This window comes from Impatiens glandulifera, unplaced genomic scaffold, assembly GCF_907164915.1.
Source record: "Impatiens glandulifera unplaced genomic scaffold, dImpGla2.1, whole genome shotgun sequence".
Lineage (NCBI taxonomy): Eukaryota > Viridiplantae > Streptophyta > Magnoliopsida > Ericales > Balsaminaceae > Impatiens > Impatiens glandulifera.
Genome location: NW_025919535.1, coordinates 59419 through 86736, shown reverse-complemented (window position 1 = coordinate 86736; position 27318 = coordinate 59419). Strand labels below are relative to the sequence as shown.

Below are 27318 nucleotides of genomic sequence, written 5' to 3'. Positions count from 1 at the left end.
AGTCTAGGGTGTTGGTCATAGACCTGGACTATGAAAGATATCATCAGATCTTCACGTCTTTTTAGGTGCGACCATTTTACTTTGAAAAGGCAATGTTTCAGAACAGATATCTTTAAACGCTGGTAGTTATTCCACTTTTGTTTGAATTTCAAATAATCTAAGATAACCTATTTCCGAACTGGTTAGCTATCAGTTGTTCATCCCGATGCGGTTATTTGGTGCATGCACCAAGTAGCCAGTCGGTTTACTTTATCTGATAAGCTGGGCGGTTCTTCCATAGGTACCTTGAGGATTTGAAGTCCAACAGTTTAGGAGGAACTACCGGTTTTATCTGTCCGAACCGGTTTCCCTTTAAGCATCCTTAGGAAGGATCTGACTAATGTCGGTTAAACCGAGAGTGAGTCTGAATTGAGAGAACTTAGCTTCTTGTAGAGGCTTGGTGAAGATATCGGCTACTTGTTGATCAGTCGGTACGTATTCCAGCGGATATGCTTCAGCGTGACATGTTCCCGGATGAAGTGGTGCCTTATGTCAATATGCTTGGTTCTGGAGTGGAGAACCGGGTTGTACGTGATTGCTATGGCACTCGTATTGTCACAGAAGATCGGGGACTCTTCTGCTGTGACACCGAAGTCCTTCAGCTGTTGTTGGATCCAAAGAAGTTGTGAACAACAGCTTCCGGCCGCCAGGTATTCAGCTTCTGCAGTGGATGTGGCCACCGATGTCTGTTTCTTGCTATGCCATGACACAAGTCGGTCACCTAGGAACTGACATGTTCCGCTGGTGCTTTTCTGTCAATCTTACAACCTGTATAGTCTTCATCTAAATAACTCGTTAGATTAAAGGACGAGTCCTTTGGATACCACAGGCCGACATCAGGTGTCCCCTTTAGGTACTTCAATATTCTCTTTGCGGCTGTGTAGTGGGATTGTTTAGGATTTGCTTGAAATCTCCCACACACACCGACTGCAAATAGAATATCCGGTCTACTCGCTGTCAGGTATAGGAGAGAACCGATGATGCCCCGGTAAGCGATCTGATCTACCGATTGACCCTCATCATCCTTGTCCAATTTAACCGATGAGCTCATTGGAGTAGCCGCTGAGGAGCATGTGTCCATTCCAAACTTCTTTAGAAGCTCCTTGGTGTACTTAGGTTGGCTTATGAACGTTCCCTCTTTGAGTTGTTTAACCTGAAGACCTAGGAAGAAACTTAATTCTCCCATCATACTCATTTCAAACTTGTTAGTCATCATTTTTGAAAATTTATCACATAGTTTAGGATCGGTTGAACCGAAGATGATATCATCTACATAGATTTGAACAAGTGGGATATGTTCCTTCTTTTCAAATTTAAACAACGTTTTATCCACCTAACCGATGGTGAAGTCATGTTGTAACAGAAATGCGGTTCATGTATCATACCAGGCTCTAGGTGCTTGCTTTAGACCGTATAAAGCTTTGTTTAACCGGTATACATGTTTGGAAACTCAGCACTTTTGAAACCGGGTGGTTGTTCAACATACACCTCCTCACGGAGGTCACCGTTCAAGAATGCACTTTTAACATCCATTTGAAAAACCTTAAAGTTTTTGAAAGCAACAAAGGCTAGAAAGATTCTAATGGCTTCAATCCTAGCTACAGGGGCAAATGATTCTTCAAAATCAATGCCTTCTTCTTGTTTGTAACCTTGTGCCACTAATATGGCTTTGTTCCTCGTGACCAAACCGTCCTCATTGAGTTTGTTTCTAAATACCCATCTTGTTCCTATGACCGGTTGATCTTTTGGTCTAGCGACTAGGTACCAGACTTTACTACTCTCGAACTGGTTTAGTTCTTCTTGCATTCCCAAGATCCAATCCGGATCTGACAATGCTTCATCTATTCTTTTCGGCTCAATCTGGGATATAAAGGCGGAATTAAAGTATTCCTCCAGAAGTTGATGCCTAGTTCAAACAGGTTCTGAAGGGTCACCTATAATTTGCTCAGGAGGATGTTTAGTGTTTCTTCTGAGGTTCAGTTCAGAGATGTCTACCAAATCACCGTTCTCTTGATCAAGGCTAGACATATCGGTAGGCTGAACAGGATTGTCAGACCGACCGACTTCCTCGGATTGGACCGAAGTGTCATCTTCCTGTTGTGGAACAGCTTGATCAGGCTGGGTTTCAATGTTACCCATTTGGTCATGGACAAACCGCCTGAAAACCGGAGTTTCGTCTTCACTATCAGAATGGATATTATTGTTTTCCAATCTGTTGTGTAGATCAAAGCATGAAGCAGTATTACTTTCAACCGATTCATCGAAAACAACGTGAAGTGTTTCCTCCATGGTTGAAGTTCTATTATTATACACTCTATATGCTTTACTCACTGCTGAGTAACCTAGCATGATCCCAGTATCGGTTTTTGCATCAAAAATAGAGAGTTGAGTTTTACCATTTATATGTATATAGCATTTACAACCGAAAATCTTGAGGTACTTAAGTTTGGGAACCCTGTTAAAATAAACCTCATACGGTGTTTTGTTATGAAACTTGTTAATCAGAGACCGATTTTGTGTATAACATGCAGTGTTGATAGCCTCAGACCAAAATTTTTGAGCAATGCCCGAATCGGCTATCATGGACCGTGCGGCTTCCTTGAGAGTCTAGTTTCTTCTCTCGGCCAGGCCATTTTGTTGAGGAGTCCTAGCACTAGACAACTCGTGTCTAATACCGGATTCATCAAGATATGCGGTTAAGGTACTATTTGTAAATTCGGTACATCTATCACTTCTAATGCTATTAATGCGAGTTGATTTTTCATTTTGCAAATGTTTAAGCAGTGTAATCAAGTTTGATGCGGTTTCACGTTTAGATGGTAAAAATATTACCCATGTGAATCTAAAATAATCATCAATAACTACCATGGTGTAGAGCATACCTCCTAGACTAACGACCTAAATCGGTCCAAATAAGTCCATATGAAGGAGATCTAAGCATCGGCTAGATTGGATATTTCCTTTACTCTTAAAGGTTGACCTAGTTTGTTTACCCATTTGACATGCTGAACAAACCTTATCCTGGTTAAATACTATGTCATGAATACCTTCAACTAGCTTTTTACCGCGAATGTAGTTTAAGGTTTTCATGTTTAGATGGTTTAGTCTCTTATGCCATAACCAGGTTTGATCAGTCTTAGCTATCATGCATATGGGGTATTCTACCTTAGTTTTCCAGTCTACCTTGTAAATATTACCTAACCTATTTCCGGTTAGCAGTATAATACCCTGAGAGTTCTTAACTAAGCATGCATGTTTAAGGAATTCTATTGTGTATCCAGCATCACACATCTGACTAATGCTTAACATGTTAAAACATAGGTTTTCAACCAGAAGTACGTTATCAATAGTTAAATTACCATGGACAATCTTACCCTTGCCCACAGTTCTACCTTTTGAGTTGTCACCGAAGGTGATTAGAGCACCGGTTTCTATTCTGATGTCGATTAGCAGGTTGTTGTTCCCGGTCATATGCCTGGAGCAACCACTATCCAGGTACCATTCAGAATTTCCTAGCCGTTTCATTATATCCTGCAAAATGTACATATTTACAACTATTTGGTACCCACATTCACTTGGGTCCACATGCAATTAGTCCCTTGGGTACCCAAACCTTGACAAACCGGACGACCTTCTTTGTTAGGTTTTAACCACCCTTTTTGCACTCGGTCTTGGATATCTCGGTTTTTCTACAAAGGTCTTAAATGATGGTGATCTTTGGTTTGACCTATGCGGTTCAGAATTGGCTTTCATATATTTGAGAATTTCGGCTTTTCTTTTCTCAGGGTCAAGCCATTTCTCAGAGTCTGTTGGACCAACATAGTCGTATTTTAGCTTTTCTTCCCTATAGTATGCGGTCAACTCTTCTTCAGCGGTCAAGGAGCTTTTAAGGAATCTTATAAGAGGGAGGTTATTTCTTGTAAACCTTACTTTCTCTACGGGTTTTTGGTCTTTGGAGCTATCCTCTGTGTATCCTAGGCCGAACTTGCAACGGAGATGTCTGTAATGACTACACATTTTCTTTACTATATCACTAGATCTCTTATATGCAGCCATCTTATATTGGAGTCGGGCATTTTCTTCTTCGGTTAGTTCTCTATCTGGTACACTAGACTGTTCGGTCCTAATTGGTGGTTCAGGTTCTAACTCGGTTTCTGAGGTAGATGTTTCCTCAGGTTTTATGATTTCTGATTTGGTTATAATGGGTACTTCTTGTTCTGTCAGAATGGGTACTATAGGATCGGTTCTAATGTTGAGGTGCTTAGGTAGCATGGCTAGTAGGTTCTTATACTCTTCTACCATGTCATTCAATGCATTATATAACTCATCTTTAGTAAATTCTTCACAGGGAGAGTCAAATACATGTTCTTCATTTGCCATGAGACATGTGAGTTCATCATCACTGTCACTGTGAGCCCATAGACTTCCTCCATCATCGGCTATCAGTGCTTTCGGTACCTCACTTCCTTCACCGGTTTGTTGATAATTGTTTCGGTTATCTTGGTTATCCGGTTTCCGGGTATCCCTCCTCAGTTTCCTGCATTCCCACTTAAAATGTCCCAAACAGTTACAGTTATAACACCTTACATTGGATTTGTCGCCATAGTTGTAGTTTGTTGGTTGGCTTCTTTTCATGAACCTCTCAAACTTCTGTGCAAGCATCGCCATGGCATCCTCGGTGAACTGTTTGGCGGTTCTGATCGGTGCAGGTGCAGGAGCAACCAGTTCTGTGGATGTGATCAGTGCTCTGGTTGATGTTGAGGCCGAGACTTCTTCTTCAGTTCTAGATCTCATTTCAAACTCATATTCCTTAAGATCTTCGAATACATCGTGCAGCTTCATCTTGTTTAGGCAGTTTGATTCCCTCATTACCATTGTCTTTATGTCTCATTCACTTGGAAGAGATCTTAGTGCTTTCATGATAACCTCCTTGTTGTCATACCTCTTACCAAGTGTTGCTAGCTCATCTAACACACCAGTGAACCGGTCACTGTACTCTTTCATAGTTTCTCCCGGTTTCATCTTGATGCTTTCAAACTTCTGAGTAGCTACCATTATCTTGTTCTCCTTTGTTCTTTCATTTCCCTCAAAGATCTGAATAACCGTGTCCCATGTCTCCTTTGCGGTCTTGCAGTCTCTGATCTTGCAGTATGTATTACTGTCCACACTGTTGGAGATCCAGTTTCTAGCATGGTTATCCAGGTTATTTCTTCTCCTATCTTCAGCTGTCCATTCCTTTCTGTCTTTATCAATGATTATCGGTCCTTCGGCCAGAATGGACTCCATCTTATCATCCAAGGTGATTAAGTGTAGGTGCATGCGTGCCTTCCAGTTGGCAAAGTCATCACCTTCTAGCATTGGAGGCCTATCGAAAGACATGCTTGCTTGAGTATTGAAACTAACTGCTCTGATACCAATTGTTAGGATCTAGGTCGCGGTTAGAGGACCGGGGTTGGACCGGTCAACGCGTCTCACTTAAAGGGTGGTGGTTAATCCGGTTAGAGATTAACACCGGGGTTTCAATACTACACAAACTGTCACAAACCCTTGAACTAGGTTCAAGCGCGGAAGAGGTTTGTTTCAGGTTGAAGCAGCACACTTGTATGATAGGCAGAACCGGTTTCGGATGATGAAGGTTTAAAAATTGATGGGTCGGTTTCGGTAATCTGGTGATTCGGCTTGAATGGAGTTAGGTAGGTTAGGACGGTACGGATCGGTTAGAAAATGGAACCGGCAGAAAGTAAATGACAAGACAAATTTTATGGATGTTCGGAGATAAAACTTCTACGTCACCCCTTCCTCTCGAAACCGCGAGAAGGATATTCACTAAGGAATACAAGTACAATCCGATCGAGACTTATTTCTTGCTCGATAACACTTTTACAATTTACACCGAAATTGTAAAATACACACACTTCAACTTTAGCACTTAGGCTTTCTCTAGAGATAGAACACACTGTTTTCACTTGTAAATTAAATGCTCTTAGAATCTCTTGTTGTCCCTCATTTACTCTTCTTCAATTGCCCATTTTATAGGTGAAATATGCCAACGGTCATATTTCACTTCCTTGAATCTGATTGGCTGAGCAGAGGTTCAGAGGTTCAGTGATTCAGAGCTTGTGGTTTTCTTTTCAGACCTGACGGTCAATCTCAGACCTGGCGGTCAATCTCAGACTTGGCAGTCTGTTCTTCCGGTGTGTAAGACAAACCTGTTAGGTTTGTCTTTTACTCAATGTGGACACTGTCTGTTAAATAGTTGTCTGTACTTGGAAGATCTCCTTTCTGACTTATCCCGAAGTGGAAAGATCCTGTAGGACTGTCTTCTGCAGCCTGCAGACTTTCCTCAGACTTGTATGGATATGGAAGTGTTCAGTCTGTTCCTTTGGTATCATTCTCAACAGATACCCAAATTGTCTTCTTGTACTTGTCGGTCATTTGGCTTGACCGAATGGCTTCCGGTGTAAGTGGTTTAACCGGACATCTTCCGGTTATTCCTCTGTCTTGTGGCTGATCGGCTGTCTGATGTTTCTGGTTTTAAGCTTTGGCCGATCCTTTCTTTATGCGGTCATATTCCAAGTGTTCCTGGTCGGTTTAGTAGCTTGACCGGCTAGTCTTCTTAGCCGGTTCTTTTGTTTGACCGGTCCGGATCCTTGTTCCTGCATGGAAGGTTTATTTAAGTTAGGTTATGTGAACCGGTCTAATTTTATCTAACACTCATGCAATGGTTGTCCAAGTTACTCCGTCTTCAATCTTCATTTGTCCATTCATCTAACTCCTTGTTGATTTTGATTGGTCATTCTTTCAGAACTCAGCTCATCTCATCATCTAGCGTGATCAGATGTAGATACATCTGTTTCTTCCAACTGCTAAACGCTTCACTGTTTAGCATTGGTGGCTTGTCGCTGTGGGTCATGCTTTACATCTTTTTCGGTTGCTTGAGTGCTAAGAACCTCGCTCTGATACCACTTGTTAGGATCGGGGACCCCCTTGGAGGACCGGGGTGTTTCCGGTTTCTGGAAGGGTGGTCGCTTACAACACGCAACACACTTTGGTGATAGTCCGGTTAGAGACTATGACCGTTCTCAGCACTTCGCAAACTGTCACAGACTCTTGAACCGGGTTCAAGGGCGGAAATGTCTGTTTTAGTCTGAAGCAACGTATGCGACTTAGATGATGTTTATGAGGAGTCAGTTTTAGAAATATGAGTGAACCGGTTTTTGATCTAAGGAGTAAGATTGTCTTGGTTTGTGGTTAGATTAAGTGAATAAACCGGAAATAAAAGAAATGACACGAGACAAGATTTTTTATGAATGTTCGGAGCAAACCCTCCTACGTCACCCCTTCTTCTCAAGTTATGAGAAGGATCTCCACTAACTTTCAAGATTACAACAATTACACTGCCGGTCGAGCCTTAACTTACTACTCGCCGGTTACACCAACTCACTCTTGATGTAATACAATAACACAACACAACAATAGCTTTCGGTAAATGACACAACGGTTTTGGATCGCGCGTGAGATTTCTTTATCTCTCTAAGATTTTCGTAACTGTCATTAATGAGGTCGCTTCGTCTTCCTTTTATAGTGAAGAGTCTTCCAACGGTCACTTTCTTCTCTCACCGTGGGATTGGTTAATTTAGAGTCACGCTGGTGCAGAAAGGTTGCTTGCACGTTTCACCTTCCTAACACTTGGCAAGCATGCAGATACTCCTCAGGTAAAGATGACATAACCGGTTTGCAGATTCGAACACGTGTCAGCATGCACCTTCTGGCTGTTTGAGTCGGATCAGCAAATCATCATTGTTTTTATCGCATGCTTCTGATCGTATCTTATCTTCTTTTATTTTTTCAAGACACGTATATTTCGTCACACTACGTCATCTTTGTAACTTCTTAGTTTCCGGTTGACTCTATCATATAATGATCCGGCTGGATTGTAGCCTTTTCTTTGCTAACCGGTCTGCTGAGGATTTTGAGGCCGGTTCCTCTTGATCTTGACTTGATCATTTGGAGCTGGATTACTTTGAGATATTCTTCAACCGGTTTATGAGGTTCCAGCTGGTTCATTCAATCCAATCTGTTCCTGCACATAGAAGTTAATAGTTGTTTAGTTTTCTGGCCGGTTTCAAAAATTAACTTTACTTAATTTTTCTATCACGTGTAGTCAAAGAGTATCTATAAGATGCTAACTACACTGGTAGGCTGTGTGCCCAAAATGTATCGATAAAGCGCTGAGATACATCAATTGTTCTCATCTCGTTTCTTCTTGATTACGACATTCTCATGTCGTAAGCCAATCTCAATGCTTAGGGATGAATGTTTAACATGCTAGTAAAAAAACGTAGATGTTCATAGGGCTAAGCTAAAAAAGGGGGAAGGGGGTGTTAAAATGTGAGAGTTTAATAAACTTGTGTCCCGAAGAGCGTCATGGACATATCAGAAGAAAGATTGAGGTGTTTTAGAAAGTTGTTCGAAGGCAACACTCTCACATTTGCACCCTTTGGTGTTAATGAGATTCCACACTTGATGAGCACCATGATAGATGAGCGGCCTATGGCGCACATGCAAGGGCGTTGGAGAACATCATCCCGGACATTCATCATTGGTGGGGTGCACATATGCCCTACTATGGAAGACTTCCAGGCCATTCTCCAACCCACATCTGAGGACTTGTTGTTGATCCCCCACTCGACTACGTGACGAGACACATAATTCTTAATTTCTCTAGGTGTATTCGCACTTATGTTGCACAGTCCATTGTAGGTAGGACATGCTTATATTGGTAGCCTATTTCTTGTTGCGTCCCTCTAAGGGGACGCTCCTATCACTTCACCTCGTTGGGGTCGTCCATTTCGTGGTAACCCACACTTAGAGCCTAGTCGGTCTCTTCCTGGTCGAGACCCTTCAAGGTCTCCAAGTGTTCTCTTCGGGACCGGCTCACTATTCTTAATGGGGTCACCCCTCATGCTATTGTTTGAGTGATGGATAGGCAATCTTTGCTCGATTCCTCACTCTCTCTTTACCATATATTCGCCCCATGCAGTGGGCAAGACTTTCTAAGACCATGATGGTCACTAGTATCTCAGACAACCATCATATCATTTTCATCATCTTGTAGTATCACTTCGATGTCGTGAGGTTCTAGATGGGTGGTCGCCCGTTTATCATTATTCTAGAGTTGGAAGTGATCACCATCTACGATATTGCCTGTTTATTTCGCCAATTCGGCATGGTCCACACGTCTTTGTGAATGTACGTCTCTCCCAATAATAAGAATCCCTCCTCTTAGGAGCTCTACTTCGGTTATCAGTACATGTGGGAGACCGCTACATCTGTCTTGATTCCCGTAGAGCATGCTAATGTCATTGTCTATGCACTTTCGCTTCATCAGCCAATAGTAGAGAGGACCATCGACATCAATTCCGCTAGTAAGAAGAATCATATTTCACGGGTGGACTTAGGGAGCTTTTCTGAGAGCCCTATACATCCCCGCGAAGTCGGAAGCTGTCAAGGAGCGCTCCAAGGCAATGCTCAATGGAAGCCGACCGTGATGTATTGATCAATTCCGACTCAGACGATTCAAGTGACAATGAAGAGATGGTACCCACATCTAAACAAATTTCCAGATCCACCATGGCACTTGTCCTCGACATTGGGAAAACAATAATTGAAGAGGTCATATCCGAGAAGTTCACCAAACAAGAGTCTTCTTTTGTTGCTTCCTCTTCTTCTTCATTCTTTTCCATCTTGTTAAAACTCCAGTTGATTCTCACTCTCCTACTCTCCTTTCATTTCTGAGTTGGATGTCGTTATTGAGGATTCTAGTGTCGATTTTAATGCAATGCATGATTCTTCTTTGAATTCAAAGGATGTGCTTTTCTGATAACAATTTTCCATTTGAAATGAAACGATTTTTAGAAAATGAAAATCAAGTCTCTTCTGCGGAAGAAACTATTGAAATTAATTTGAATTCTGGAGAGGACCCACAAATTGTCTTGATAGGCCAAAACCTAGATGAAAATGAGCAACATCGTCTAGTTGAGTTGTTGAAGCTTAACAAAGACGTCTTTGCATGGTCCTATAAAGACATGCCGGGCATTGACCTCGAAATTGTCCAACATCGTATTCCTTTGTACCTGGATGCTAAGCCTGTCAAACAAAAGCTCCGACGTATGAAACCCGACATGGTTGATAAGATTAAGGAAGAGGTGCAGAAATAATTGAAAGCCGACTTTCTGGATGTTGTCGAATATCCAGAATGGGTCGCCAATGTGGTCCCTGTGGCTAAGAATGATGGAAAAGTTTGTGTGTGCGTGGACTACCGTGATCTCAATAAAACTAGCCCCAAAGACAATTTACCACTCCTACACATTGATGTGTTGGTCGACCACGTTTGAACCAATGATCCATTTAGAATGAATGAGATACTGTTGGAAATCTCTTTGAATCAGCTCTCCAATGATATCAAGTATCTCTCCCAGTTAGTTGCATAACTCATCCCAGATCGTCCGTAGTGAAGCTGGTGCAAGAACCGAAGGGATAAATAGCTGAAGGCTTTGAAAAATCATAACTCGAGATGCGAATGACTATTTGAGATGATTCAAAAAGGAGGTTCATCCTTATTATGTTGGGAATTTGTCATAAAACTTTCAGAGCCATTGGATCCATGATGCGATCGGGTGATACATTTAGTGTGAAGGTGAAAAGAAAAAAAAATCTGGAAAAGGAAAAACAGAAAGAAAAAAATATATGTATGTATTTTCTTTATTCCAAGCGTGCCCTCGAATTTTTCCAAAAATTCCAAATAGGCCCCTGTGCAAAAGAAGAAGAGACCGATCAGTTTGGAGGAGGGGAGTTTTCAGAAAGGGGAGGTTTTCTTTTTCAGTTCTTGAGAGAGAAAAGAGGTTACAAAATCTTAGAGAGCAATTCCATCGACGAAGGCCGTTCTTGGAGGCTCCGTCCCATTCCGTTGAAGAAGAAGGAGAACTGGACTGAGAAGAAAAGAAGAAAAACAGCCAACGGACCGAAGGAAGAAAAGCGCAGTCGATCTAGGCGAACTCCGATCCATTACTCATTCTTTCGATTTCTGCAATTTAGGTAATCCCTACACCAATGTATACCTTTATTCAATGGTTGAGGCATCGGTTCTGTACACGGTACACCGATGCCATTTGATTGTTAGAATGTGATTACATGTTTTGTATTCAGATTTTTAGTTTGGTATCTTTGTTGCTATAGTTTAGTTTTTCGACTGATTGAATGTTTGATTGATAGTCGTTAGTTTGGGCTAGTTGTATAATTGGATTAGGACAAGTTTGTCTTTCGTTCTTGAATCGAATACGTTTGTCTGGTTGAATTCTGTAAGTTTGTGTTCGTCAAAGAAGGGAAAGTGCATGTCGCGACCTTTGGCTGTTCTATAGTGGATTCGTCTGCAGTGAAGGATTAGGCGCGATTACGACTTACGGACGAACTCCGGGCGGATTCCACGCCGTCGGACGAGTTGTCGACGTGAGTATTGTCACAATCTCGAAGCGGGGCGAGTTATAGGCGATTTCTGGCAGTTTAGCGGCTTAGAGGAGTAGCGGGCATTCGACTGCCAGAAGTTGGAGCTTGATTAGGTCCGAATGATGAGTCACCGTAGGAAGCAGGCGGAGCTTAGGCGAATCGAGTGGAGTATCTTAATGGCGTCGTCAGGAGGGGATCTGTTGCAGGTGCAGGGCTCACCGGAGTCTATCTTTCGCCGGAAATCTCCTTCGTCGGAGACGAGTGAAGAGCTGACATGTTTATTTTCTAATCCTGTCACATTCATTTCCTCCAACTTCTGTCGAGGTTGCAAAGAGGCCCTGGGCCTCTTTTATTTTTAAAATAGCCTAAATACTTTAATTTCGAATTAATTATTTAATTCGAAATTAAAGTAGTTCCTGAACTCTTTCCCTCCTTTCAATTGGACCTCTAAACTTTCTTTTGCTTTTATTTTAATTTAAACTTTAAAAAAAAACTAAAAATAAAATAAACTTAAGGTCCTGTTTGTTTCTCAAATTTTACAAACGACTTTAAAATTAGGATTCGGACATTCAAATCACTTTCAAATTTTCTCAAATTTTCCCAAAAATTCAAGAATGTTATTTTCTTCAAAAATAATTTTTCCCGGAATTTTTTAGGGCCCGTTTGGAAAATTTTCTATCTTTACAGTGTCATATCGGGGATTCTATAACTCCGAAAATTCCAAACTCAATTCCTATGAGCTCCTAATAATATTTTTGACTATCATATGAATTTTGGGAATTTTGGAAATTATTTTTGAAAATGACTCATTTTAATGAGTTGTACTCAGAGTTATCCTTAACTTTGAAAATTCTAAAAAATGAGAAACACTTGGAACCTTGAGTTATTTCATCATCTTCTCTCCTTTGTCCAAAGAGCATTATATTTTCAATCTTCAACCTGAAACTTTGTCCTTGTCGTTCACACTTGTATGTCCTCCCTCTAGAATCGTGACTCTTGTTTTTCCTGAGAACTTTGTTATATGCTCTTCGATGCTTTTCAATGCTCCAATGTCTTTCAATGCTTTATCCTCTTCAAGCACCTCATGAATAGGACTAGCCCCTTGCAAATGATTAAGATTTTCTCACACAAGCAAAAGAGTTCTGAACTCAGAACGAAAACGAAATAATCTTTCAAACATCATATGGCCAATTACTTAGGAGTAGAGACTGTCTATAAAGACAAGCGTATAGGACATAGCGCCGTAGGCCCTTTCCTAATACGTAACCAAACACCGAACTCTTAAAATGAATCTCTGATTTTTATTTTCTTTAGTTTCTTTGGGAAGTAAACTAAAGTGGCGACTCTCAAGTCAATTAGATCGATACATTCTCAAGTGTATCGATTTAAAACATGTACGGGCCAATCTAAAAGGCCTATGCTAAAGAACTTTATTTCGGTTCCTCATCCCATTCAACCTTTTTTTTACGGGATGCAGAGGAAGGTAAGTTAGGGGGTTCTTATACATAGCTCGCCTTAGCATGCGAAAAAAATGTTTTCTCTAAAAAATAGTGCATGGGTCGTACCTACCATAAAATCCCTCATCTCCCTACATGCGGGAGCTAATGAGGAAGGTAAGGCATGGGGTCGACAATTTCCGGATCGCACAAACCGCCCTTAAAGATGGGGTATTTTCAAAATTAGGAGAGAGACAACGAACGGGTGACGAAAAAAACGCGTACAGAAAACTGGCGACTCTGCTGGGCCTCGATGAGAGGTATGAGTATATAAAGGATCAGATCCTCATGCATAATCCATGACCAAATGTGTACAAATCATTCATTATGTTATAAAATGTTGAAATGAAATCTAGACAAAAATACCATATCAAGAAATAGCAATGGTTATCAAAGAAGATTTTACAAAGAAGGAAAGTCAAAATATTGACAAAAATAAATATATTTGTTCACATTGTGGAGGAAAAGGACATATTAAGAAAGGATGTTTTAAGTTTATAGGATATTCGGATTGGTGGAAACAACCAAGGGATAATCATGGAAAGAAGAAGAATATATATCAAAATGTGAATGCACATGTTATAGCTAATCTTGAAGATGCTTATGATATGACAATGGAAGAGTTCAAGATGTATAAGCAGTTTCTGAAGAATATATGAGGGACATTAAGACTAAAGGAGGTGTCTCTACTTCCTCTATATGTAAGTATTTTTTTTATCAAATCTATTTTCATTTAATCTATTTGATTATAATTTTAGCATGAATGAACAAATCAGTATGATAGAAATATGACTTATTGATTCAAGAGCCTATGTCATATTTGCAATAACAAAAATACATTTATTAATTTGAAGAAGTTAGAAACACCTAAAATTATGTACTTAGTTGATGGATCTTGTAGGAATATAACTGATATATGAATTGTTGAAGTATCTAATGGATTAAAACTTAAAGATGTATTGTATGTATCTTGTTTTACATATTTTTTAATTGCAGTTTCTAAATTAGCCAAAGAAAACAAAATGGATTGTGTTTTCTCAGAATCAGTGTGTTATTTGCGGGACCTTAAGAAAAGGTTCAAAGTGATTACGAGAAAAATTATTGGAAATTTTTATTTCATTGAGAATAGATTGTTTTCTTGTAATGATGATGATTCTATTGGTAATATTTTTTCTAATAATGTTGTTGATAATATTTTGATTCATAAACAATTAGGACACTTCTTATGGTGTTATCAAACTTGCATTTCCAGATTGTTTAAATGAAATTTTTTAATGCAATACTTGTTCACTTGCAAAAATGCAAAGATTGCCATTTACAAGAAGTGAATCTGAAACACAAATAATTTTTGAACTTATTCATGTTGATTTATGGGGACCATATCGAAAAGAGTCTATTTTGAACACACCTTATATGTTTACAATTGTTGATGACTATTCTATGTGTACATGTATATTTATAATCTCTAGTAAAGTGTTTGTGTTTGATAAACTTCAAAGTTTTTTTTAAATGATAAAAAATCAATTTGACATTGGTATCAAAACTATTCAATCAAATAATGGAACTGAATTTATAAGAGAAAGTTGTTCAGGATTATTTGATTTTTTAGGAATTATTCATCAAACAACATGTGCTTACTCACCACAACAAAATGGTGTTGTAGAAAGAAAACATAAACATTTGATCCAGGTTGCAAGATCTTTAATGATAAATTCTAATTTAGAACCTAAATTTTGGCCTTTTTCGTTATTGACAGCAACTTATATTATTAACAGAATTTCTACAAACATTTTAAATGGAAAAACATCAATTGAGATTTTATGTGGAAATAAACCAGATTATGATTCTTTTAGAGTATTTGATTGTCTATGCTATGCTATAACTGTTTTTCCAAACAAGTCAAAATTATCAAATGGAGCTAATAAATATGTTTTCGTTGGTTATCCTTTAAATAAAAAAAGTTATGCAGTTTATGACATTAATGAAGGTAATGTTTATGATTCTAGACATGTTATATTTCATGAGAAAAATTTTCCTTTTTCAAAAAAGGTAGGTTGAGCATGATTAAAATATTGTAAAAGGGGGTAAGTTACATGATGTACCGTGTTTCTTTGATGAAAAATAAGATTTTACAAATCAATATAACTAGATTTAGATAATCATGACCTTAAATTTGATGAACATTATATTCCAGAGTGTGATTTACAACATAATTCTATTAATTTGGAATCTAAAGTTCAAATACAAAATTTTGAACATGATTTACAGCATAATCCTGTTAATCTAGAATCTAATGATCAATCTGAAAATTCTGAACATGAAAGTGTACCTTTAAATGTTCAAAAAGAAAAAAATGATGATACTTCAATAGAAGTTCTAGATTCATTAATCCACTTGTTTGATGAAAGATTATGTAGCAAATCAAGTTAAAACAAATGTTAAACAAAAAAATGATTTTTTTACCAGCTTCTTATCTGTTTGTTTCAACTTGCAAAGATATTGATTATACTACCAATTCTCTAAACCAATAACTTATAAACAAACTATTTTAAACCCAAAATGGGTAAAAACAATTAATGAAGAATTAATTGCTCTATATAAAAATCAAATATGGACTTTGACTGATTTACCAAATGGTAAAATGGCCATTGGATGTAAATGGATCTATAAAATAAAGTTAAATGCTAATGGAAGTGTTAATAAATTTAAAACCAAATTGGTTGCAAAAGGTTATAATCAAAAGGATGTAATTGATTTTCATCAAGTCTATGCACTAGTGGCCAAGAATGTGACTATAAGATTATTGTTTGATTTAACGGTAACAAAAAGATGACATTTACATCAAATTAATGTGAATAATACTTTTTTACATGGCAATCTTCATGAAGATTTATATATGAAGATACCAGAAGATTTTAAATCTTGTTTTCTAAAACAGGTATGCAAACTAAACAAGAGTTTGTATGGTTTAAAACAATCATCAAGGCAATGCCATTTACATATTTCAACCATTCTCAATGACATTGATTTTGTAAAATCAGAAAATGATCATTGTCTTTTTATTATAAGAGATGAGAATGATATTGTCTGTTTATTAATGTATGTTGATAATATTCTTTTAGCATTAAATTCATTGCAACAAATTGAGGATATAAAATGGATCATACATGATAATTGTCAGATCAAAGATTTAGGTAAGGCTAAATTTTTCTTAGGTATTTAAATTATACATAATGATAATGTTATTTATTTAAACCAAAGGAAATATATCTTGGATTTAGTTTTTGATCTTGGTTTAATTGGAGCTAAACCAACTCTTACACCGATGAATAAAGGTGTAAAACTTTTAAATGATCCTAAAGGTGTAAACCTTTTAAATGATCCTAAAGGTGACGTTCTTGTTGATTCTTAAAAATATAGACAACTAGTAGACAAATTATTGTATTTGACATTTACAAGACCTAATATTGCTTATTTTGTTCAGCAACTCAATCAATACATTAATAAGCCTTATCAGTCTCATTTTGATATTGCAATTCAGGTTGTTAAATATCTGAAAAGACCACCATCTCTAGGAATATTTTATTCATCTAATAATGATTTTACAGTTACAGCGTTTTTAGATAGTGATTGGCCATCATGTTATGATACTCGAAAATCACTTACAGGGTATTGCATTTATATTGAAAATGCATTAGTTGCTTGGAAACAAAAAGGCAAGAAATTGTTTCTAGATCTTCAACTGAAGCTGAATACAGAAGTATGGAGAAGTATGGAAATGACTGTATGTGAATTACAATGGATTCATTATTTTCTTAATGATTCTCAAATTCTGGTTCTATTACCCATTGTTCTTCATTGCGAAAACAAAGCGGCAATCCATATTTCTCAAATCCAGTGTTTCATGCACGCACGAAACACATTGATATCGATTGATATGTAGAAACAAATATAAAGAAGGATTTATTTTATTGATATATATTTCTTCTATTTTACAGAATGAAAATAAATTTACTAAGTCACTTGATGTGAAATAATTTCAAGATTTGAGGCATAAATTGTTATTTCAAGATTTTCATCTTGAGGGGGGAGTGAAGAAATAAAAAATTAAAATTATTTATGAACTGTAAATAAATTATGTAACTCCTATTAGTTTGTTAATTTGTTTTAGTAATTTTATTATTTGTTAAGAGCAATTATATTGTTATTAAGAAAGTTAAACACTATATAAGATTAATAAATGATTTAAAGTCTTTATCCATTTATTTTCTCTCAAAGTTCATTTGCTCTATCTCTCAATCTATATGATTCTTCTTTCATTTGTTCACAAACATTTTTATCTATTTGATTTGCACATATCTCTTCCTCAATTTTCATGATAACATCATACAATCTAATCTAAAGATATATCGGTCTTAATGAAATATATATATATATATATAAATATATATATATATATATATATTCCAATTTCAAATTTCAAATCTAAAATATATATTCTTAGTAATATTATCAAAATTAATATACATTTTTAATAATATTGATATGATTTGAAATTGTCAAAATATATATTATTTGAAATTATCATAAATCTATACATATATACCTTAATTTAAATTGTCAAAATTCGAATGATATATATTCGCATAATTAGGAGATATCAATGGTTAGAATTATCCCTATTATTTCTTAATTTAAATTGTGAGAAATTAAATCTGAATACTTCGAAAGCTTAATTTAATCATCTCTTTCTTTACACTTTCCTTATAGAATGGTTCTTCGAATTTGATGTTTTATCTCTCCATTGATGGAGAAGAAAAAGAGAATTGTCCATACCTCAAATGAGAATCATTACAGTTACATATAAACCAACATTATGTGAGTTATTGTGGTTTAAATAATTCTAATTTAGACCCTTCATAAAATTTAAAATATTATTTAAGGTATCATCACTTTATATTCATGACAAATACACTTATAAGTCATAAACTTAATTTCACATTAGATCACATTATTTTGGCTTATATTAAAGATGACATTTGCACAATTATTTATTATACCAATTACCCCAAAAATTCGAATAGTTAAAGGCTCAATTTTCTAACCCACTTAAAAAATATTAACATTATATATGAATCAATCTTAGATTCCAACTGTATATTAAAATTGTAAATTAAACCATTTCATTTTTCATTAAATGGAGTCAACATGGAGGAATTTATAATGGATTTAAACTTTGTATGTTTCCCCTACTAATAGGAAAGTTTTCCTTTGAAGAACAAACATCTCCTGATTAAGAAGATAATATTGTTCATTAGACGTCTCCTGATTATAGGAGGTGTAAATATTGTTTATCAGACGTCTCATGATTATAGGAGGTGTAAAAGAAGGTATTTGGAAGTTAACCCTGAGATTGAGTAGTGTGAGAACCCTATAGATGAGATCTTGCATTGACACAAGGTAGTAAAAAAGAGTTGAATGATAAAGCTCAAACAAGCCGGAGAATAAAGTCGTCTAGTGATTTTTCATGCTTGTCCACTCTTAATAAAAAAGACTACAATTTATTGCAAAAGTTTTTTCTTTCACATGTATTGTTTTGGATGCTTATTTCACTATTAACTTCTTCTTTACTAGTTTTAATCCAGGAGAGAACTGAATAAAAACGTGTTATGACAGAGGAGATGACATCGCTTTAAAAAAACGATACGTAGAAATTGGTGAACAAACTCAATCAGAGGGTAGTTGGTTCAAAATGGGTGTTCAAGTGCAAAGAAGGTGTAGAGGGTAGTAACAAGCCAATGTTTAAGGCGAGATTGATAGTGAAGGGCTTCATATAACGCGAAGGGGTCGAGTTTAACGAGATCTACTCCTCATTAGTGAAGCACACGTACATTCGTGTATTGCTCGCTCTTTTTAGTCAGCTTGACTTGTAGCTCGAGGAAATGGACGTGAAGACGACATTTCTTCATGAGAACTTGGAGGAGAAGATCTTCATGACGCAACCCGAGGGGTTCGTTAAACCTGGTGATAAAGGCAAAGTATGTCTACTTAAACAATCATCCTTATGGTTTGAAACAATCCCCAAGACAATGTTATTTGTACTTTGATGAGTTAATGGTTCGTAACGATTTCGTGAGGAGCAATTTCGATAGTTGTGTCTATGTCAAGTGGGTTGATGGTTACGGGGTCTTCCTATTATTATATGTGGATGATATGTTGATCGCATCAAGAAACAAAGAAGAGGTTCGCAAGGTCAAGATTTTGTTAAGGAGTGAGTTCAAGATTAAGGATATGGGGCTGTCAAATAAAATTTTGGGGATGGTGATTGAGTGGGATCGGGAGAAAGGGTCATTGTTCTTGTCTCAAAGCGACTACCTCCAAAAAGTGGTCGCCAAGTTTGGGATGTCTAACGCCAAGGCAGTTCAAACGTCGTTAGCTACTCATTTCAAGCTCTCCTCAAAGATATTACAAAGTACCGAGGAGGAAAAGGTGAGAAAGGCAAACATCCCATATGCGAGTTTCGTCGAGAGCCTAATGTATGACATGGTATTTACGCAGCCCGATCTTTCTTACACGATTAGTCTTGTTATTCACTTTATGGAAAACACGGGAAAAGAATATTTGGAGGCGACGAAGTGGGTTCTCTGTTATGTTAAGAGATCCTTAGATGTCAGTCTTTATTTTAAACGGGCGGGTGTAGGTGATGATAAGTCGAGAGGATATGTTTATGCTGATTTTGCAGGTGACATAGACACGAGAAGGTCCTAAACGGGATATGTGTTTACCTTATTTGGATGCTTGGTAAGTTAGAAGGCACAATTACAATCCATAGTTTTTGTTTCAACAACGGAAGCCGATTATATTGATGTGATAGAGGGAGTCAAGGAGGCACTTTGGTTGAAGGGTATCGTGGGTGAATTTAGGGTGAAGCATGATAAGGTGGAGCTGTTTTGCGATAATCAAAGCGCCATACACTTGTCCAAGAACTCGATGTTTCACGAGCACACAAAATACATCGACATTCGACTTCACTATATTCAAGATTTCATAGAGAGTGGAGCGGTAGTTGTGGAGAAGATTCACACGAATAAAAATCCCACAAATATGGCCACGAAGGTGGTGTCGGGAATTAAGTTTCGAAAATATTACGACTTATTTCACGTTACAAAGTTTAGAACATATTCGGAGAAGTAAGAGGATCAATTCTAAGATGTTTTATTGATGAGACTCATTCGTTTGACAATGGACATAGAGGCAAGGTGAAGATTTGTTGAATTGGACCTAGGGTTTTGAGGCCCAATTTAGTGTGCTTAAATATTAGTACAAAAGAAGGAATGAATTCATATATATTATATTATATGGAGTGAGAATGATATATTCTAAAAGGGAAAGAATATATATATATATATATATATATATATAATATAATATAATATAATATAATATAATATAATATAATATAATATAATATAATATAATATAATATAATATAATATAATATAATATAATTAATATATAGAGAGAATGATTCTTTCCTAGAAAGTCTATATATATTTACATTATAAACGAGTTGTAGAGTGTGGTGAAACTAAAACCTAGAACATACAGAGAGTTATAATTTATAATTATAACTCTATTGAATCGATTCTCCGAAAGAAGAACATAGGGACCGAACCTGGGTAAAACTCTTGTGTCGTTATTCTGTTTATTCTTTGCTTTTACGTTATTGTTTTACATCCATTACGATTTCTATTTTTCCTCTTTTTATTTTTCGTGTGATAGTTTTCACAACATCATCTTTAAAATAATATATCATTTAAGAATACAAATATTCTAAATTTCTGATAATTGGACGTACCTTCAAAAGGACAGATATTTGTTTCTCATTCAATCTCTTAGAGTACTTTGTCCTTGAGAAATTTTGCTCCATAAAATCGTGCAAGGTTAGTATACATGAATTTTACTTGTTATAATGATTGGAATATTAGCAAGAGCTCACCTCCATTGAAAACTTGTTATGTCTGTGATATATAGTGAAACTAAATTAGCAGCTTGATCAATGATAACTACAAGTATTAAGTATTACAAATAATTTTGCTTTGGTAGAAAACTCAATATGAAAATAAAAGTGTCTAATGAAAATTTATGAGACCTCAAATAATTGTTTTATTATCTAATAAAAATATTATAAACATAAATTTAGGTGTTATTCTAATGCAAGATATGTACCTTCAGATATACATAAAAGTGGGGTATAATTATAAGAGTTTGTTTGAGGTAAATTTTGTAAAAATCACATTAGAGATCACTAATTGTTATCTACAGTTCTTAGGGAAAGTTTTACAAAAAAAAAAACGCTAAACAAACCAAGCTTATAAGTGTTTTTGAAACAAAGATATAAAGATAACAATAAGTAGGTACTAATACAAAGAGTAGGGTCGAATTAATTTTTGCATCAGTTATTTTAATTAATTAGAGTTAAATAAATAAGTAGGTATTAATTATTCTTTTCATTTATATTTCTCCTTACATCATTTTGTTCCACTTAAAAGCAAAATGTTGTTTGCTTAAGGTGGTAGGGGGTAATAAAAGAAAATATATAATCACAACAAAATTAACTGCTATTTGGGATGCCATGTGTAAAAAATGGAGGGGTCTTCTAACATTGGTTCTTTATTTTTCCTGTTCAATTGAAGCACATGTATGGATTGAGGTTGTTATTTCAGTTTCCCAGGTAGAGCATGGCATATTGCACCTAGTTGACCCAGAACATCCAAAAATAACTGTTTTATTGGATTGTGATGGGTTGACCCCCATGTGATTTCCCATGCAAATGGTGATGGTTTGTTCTTCTCTTCTTCAAGATCACTTCCCAAATTGTCTCGGTTACTTATTCATTATTCGGTTACCTCTAGTTGCTCGAGTAGTTGCACAAACATTTTTCAAAGTAAGCTAGCCCTAGATCACATTAAGACATGCTCATATCTTTCTTAATTCGGTTTATATTTATTATAGCATTTTTTCTTCCACAGGTTTAAGGATAACTTGTTAAGTTTTGTAAAAAATAAAGTGAAGATAACTTGGTTGAATTAAAAGAGATGGTAAAACGTTGAGTATTTCATGATGAATGATGGTCCAAAGTTTTACGAAAAGTGGAAGAATGACATCCTCACACTTGTGCAATCTTTCATCCTTTGCGACAGGGCGTAATACTCAAAACTAGAAAACTGGAAAAACGAGAAATTTTACTCGCCCAAAATTTGGGAAGTAATTGAGCTCACAATCTAATTGTTAGTTGACACAATTTTGTGTAGTCTCACCAAGACAATTTTTTTATTCTTTAGTTTCCTTATTTTAATAGATTCATATAATAGTCAAAATCAACATGTTCATATCTATATGGGATGCACACAGGAAATTTGATCAAATGACCCTTATAAGAAGGTCATTCTCATATTTAACCTCAAAAATATCAAATTTTATTTTTAACATTTTTTATAAAAAATTTTGCTTTTTACCCTTATTAACCTTTTCCATTTTTTTTTTCTTTTTTCTTTTTTCTTTTTTCTTCTTCTTCTTCTTTTTCTTCCTTTTCCTTTTCCTTTTCCTCCCATTTCTCCTTCTCGTTTTCTCCCCATCTCTTCCCAGCGACATTGCTCAAGCCCCAGCCGTCGTCCCCCTATCTTCCCCAGCGACCTTGCTCCATCCCCAGTCGTCGTTGCTCCCTGGAATCACAAACAGGCCGACTCCCGACAATCGCCAAGCCCCGAAGATGCTGAGCCCGACGTTCGTCCAGTGAGGTTAGTAATGCTTAGTTAATTCTACTCCCTAATGATTTTTCCGTTTTTTGCATGTTGAGTATGAATTTTTATGGTTTTAGGGTTTTAGTTTAGGATTTAGGTTTTAGTTAGGGTTTAAGGTTGAAATGCTTAGTTAGTTATATTGTTTTGGTTTGAAATGCTTTGTTCCGAGAAATATAGTTTAATCTGAATGATTTGTGAATGGGACGTGGATCGTGGGGGTGGGGCGTGGGGTAGTGCGTGGGTGGGGCGTGGGGCTTGGGCGTGGGGCGTGGGCGTGGGCGTGGGCGTGGGCGTGGGCATGGGCGTGGGCGTGGACGTGGGCTTGGGCGTGGGCATGGTCTTGGGCGTGAGTTTGGGCGTGGGCATGGTCTTGGGCGTGGGCTTGGGCGTGGATGGGCTTGGGCGTGGGCGTGGGCGTGGGCTTGGGCGTGGCGTGGATTTAATTGCAATTCAATTGCGTACCACGCAATATGTAAAACGAATTTAATAAATTTATTAATAAGCGGGGATAGCTCAGTTGGTTGAGCGTCAGACTGAAAGATCTGAAGGTCAGGTGTTCGCTCCACCTTCATCGCAAAAGTTTTTTTTTCTAACAAATCATGTGACATCCCTGGTAAAACAGAGTTGTTATGCTGTAATGGATTCGAGTGTGAACATAAACCGGAGCACAAGGTCCATGTTCGGCTCCCGAACACCCAGGATTGACTCTCCAGTCTCCATTCAGGAATTAGGGTTAATAATGCCCCGTTGCCAATACAATTGGAATAATACTTTTGAGTAAGGTTTAGTAATGTATTTTGTGTTTAGTATTTTTTTCAGGTTGAATGTCTACAGTTTACAGCTCTTTATTACATTGTTATTGATTGTTTTTTTTGGTCTTGATGGAAATTATATTATATTTATTGGAGTCATCACAAACATGTTCAAAACAAACACTTTGGAAATTGAAATACAACTTATTCATTTTTAAGTTCTGAATTTTTTTTTTCGAACTTAGCTCTTTATGGTATAATGAAGTATACAGAGATCAAAACGATGAGAAATAATATTTTGAAAACTAAATAGTTGCATTGATTAGAATAAAATTTGCATCGATTAGTATCTATTATCAAGGAATTAGAATAAAATTTGCATTGATTTAATAGTTGCCCAAGAAAAGAAAAGGGGTACATAAACTAATCAAATATCTCTTGACCAATGTGAAACAATACAATGTGAGAAAAGACCTTGGGCGTTGTCAATAGAAAGTTACAAAGAGACACCATCAATCAAAACGCAAGAGTCAAGCCAATACCTAGTAATCAATCGCAGTGTTGTTGTTGGCTTTATATATGATTTTCGATGCTATTCGCGATAATCTCTCAAGCTGTTTTCACTTTACGCGAAGGTGGTCGTCTGAACAGACTAATGAGATCATCAAGACCCCGGGTTGTTATAACAAGAAAACTGAAGAGGGTTATCAGGTAGGATCCGAGCCCAAGTAGCAAAAGTAAATCAAATGTTACACTGGTAACCTGAGAGAATGCAAATCAAATAGATTCATTCAGTTTAAAGAAAATAACATGAATAACAACTATTATAACAGTATGTTAAAGCATTACTCAAATAATAAAAACCCCAAATAATTTACTTTTTCATTAAACAATCTCTAAATCTTCTCCAATAATATTTTATTTTTCTCTTTAGAAGTGTGGAAAATACAAATAGTTTTATATACGAAAATTTTCAAGGATATTTTTATGTTCAAACCATCCGCCACATAGAATTATTTTTCATGTATCCTTTTATTTTGGTTAATTTAAAAAGAAGAGAACAGAAAAATCCTCATTTTCATAAATAGTCATGTGGCTAATTAGTTTGATAGGAAAAGATTATAGTTCAAAAAATGGTTCATATCAAAATTGCTCATATCTTTCTCAATTCGGTTTATATTTCTTATAGCATTTTTTCTTCCACAGGTTTAAGGATAACTTGTGAAGTGTTGTAAAAAATAAAGTGAAGATAACTTGGTTGAATTAAAAGAGATGGTAAAACGTTGAGTATTTCATGATGAATGATGGTCCGAAGTTTTACGAAAAGTGGAAGAAGAAAGACATCCTCACACTTGTGCAATATTTCATCCTTTGCGACAGGTCGTAATACTCAAAACTAGAAAACTGAAAAAACGAGAAATTTTACTCCTGCAAAATTTGGGAAGTAATTGAGCTCAAAATCTAATTGTTAGTTGACACAATTTTGTGTAGTCTCACTAGGCATGGCAAAGTGGACCCGACGGTTCGGGTATCCGAAGGAACCGAACCGATCGGTTCAGATAGTTTCTTTGATTTTCGGTTCCGGGGCAAAATCGGGGCGGAACCAATCGGTTCGGGTACCCAATGTATAAACCGAGTTCAGAACCGAACCGATAGATCAAGTACGCAGGGATGAACTCATTTGCCCTCTGCAAACTGATCGCAACTCTGATCGATCAAGTAGAAAAAGGGATGAACTCTTTTGCCATATGATTCAGCTTCAAATTCGTAAACACGTCCGCGATTTGCATCTCAACTTAGGGAAACCACTACTTCGGCAGTCATCGCACAAAAACAACACAAACCCACCAAAAAATAGAAAACTCAAAACTGAATGAAATGAAAAATGAGAAATCTGAAAATAGAGAGAATGATAGAATATCCCTTTTCTCTTTCTTTTTTTAACTAGTTGATTTCTAGTAGTGATTATGTAATAGTTGATTTCTAGTAGTGATTATGTAATCTGAAAAAGGGTAAGGGGTGCAGTAATGGTGAAACCTAATCTTCCATTCTTTTATCAAAATGGGAATATGATGAGAGAGAAGACCATGTTGTGTTTTTCTGTCCTTTTTGTTCTTTTTGTTGTAAAAAAGTATACTGTTTAGCCCATTATGTTTAGCCCATTATAAAGAGAAAGACAATGACATGAGATTTAGGTCATCCCTAAAATGACTTGGTTTGATTTGTAAATTTTCTCAAAACTTTTTAGATTTGATTAATGATCATATTAAAAATAAAATTAGAACTTTTAATTTAAAAATCGGGTCCGGGTCCGGTCGGGTACCCATCGGGTCGGAACCGGTCAGGTTCGGGTCAATAATGGATCCGATTTTTCGGGGCAGATTCGGGTCTTGTTCGGTTCGGGTCCCCCGAAACCCGGAAATTTGCCATCCCTAAGTCTCACCAAGACAATTTTTTCTATCCTTTTGTTTCCTTATTTTAATAGATTCATATAATAGACAAAATCAACATGTTCATATCTATATGGGATGCACACGGTGTCTATGCATCACTTAATAAACTGCCCATTCACAATCATATAGGAAAGAAGTTTGCAGTAACTATAAACTTTGTTAATTTATTAAATAATGACATGTGATCCAAAAACGGATAGATAAAAAAATCTAGAAGCAACACGTTAAACGTCCTCTAGAGTACAGTTAGAATAATATACCAAATTTGGTTGGAAGAAATGCAAAAATCTTCTAAGGGATTTGACGGACAAATGAATAAATTTGACGAGATATTTGAATCAATGTACATGGCACCAATCGCATGTGAAAGAAAAGTTCTGATTATTCAACAAAATTGAGAGACATGTCAATGTCTTAATGTTGATTTTTTCAATATAACGTGAAATAGTTAAATTTATGTAATATTCTTACCATTATGATCTAATTGCTTATCCCTTTTTTAAAATCATTAATGTGGTTTTAATATTATAAGTCATTTTTATTTAGGGTCAAATGCTTGGGCTTAGAGTTATTTCAAATTATTTGGAGGAATCTTAATTATTAAGGTTTTTTCCTCTTCATTTGGTATTTCGGATTTAATTCCGACTTTAAAGTTATAAAAAATTTGTAAATTGTGGCAATGATATTTATTATATTATATGTATGATTTATAGTTCTTGAGAATATTAGTTATAACTTAATAGTAGAGGTCTAGAGGCGTTAGATTTTCATAAAGAAGCCCAGTCCAGCAGAATTTATAACTTAATCTAAGTCTTTTTTCCTTTTTATTTTGTTTCAACATAAAAAAGAGAAGAAAGAAATTTACACTATTTATCTTTTCTGTTCGATAAAAGAGAGCAGAAGAATCGAAAAACTAAAGCAAGAGTTGATCGAGTATATGTCGAAGGGAGTAAAACAGAAGAATAACTTCAATTCCTAGTAATTTCTGTAATTAATTTGGACTAAAAGTTGAATTCTATGTTTAGTTTTGTACATATTATTTTTTAAATTTCATAAAGTTCATAGTTTATTTGATAATTAAAACCAGAAGAATCAAGAATTGATAGAGTATATTTGGGAGGGAGTAAAACAGAAGAATAACTTCAATTTCTAGTAATTTTTTTAAAATAATTTGGATTAAAAGTTGAATTCTATGTTTACTTTTGTACACATTATTTTCTAAATTTCATAAAGATATAGTTTATTTGATCATTTAATGTTTCAGGTCTAT

At 36.1% G+C, this 27318-nt stretch overlaps 1 non-coding gene across 1 annotated transcript; it reads left to right on the top strand.

The window, feature by feature from the left end:
• The first annotated feature begins 23345 nt into the window (after nt 1–23345).
• On the top strand, nt 23346–23419 carry TRNAF-GAA. Its single transcript has one exon. It is a non-coding gene; the product is annotated as a tRNA-Phe (tRNA).
• Nucleotides 23420–27318: the final 3899 nt, after the last annotated feature.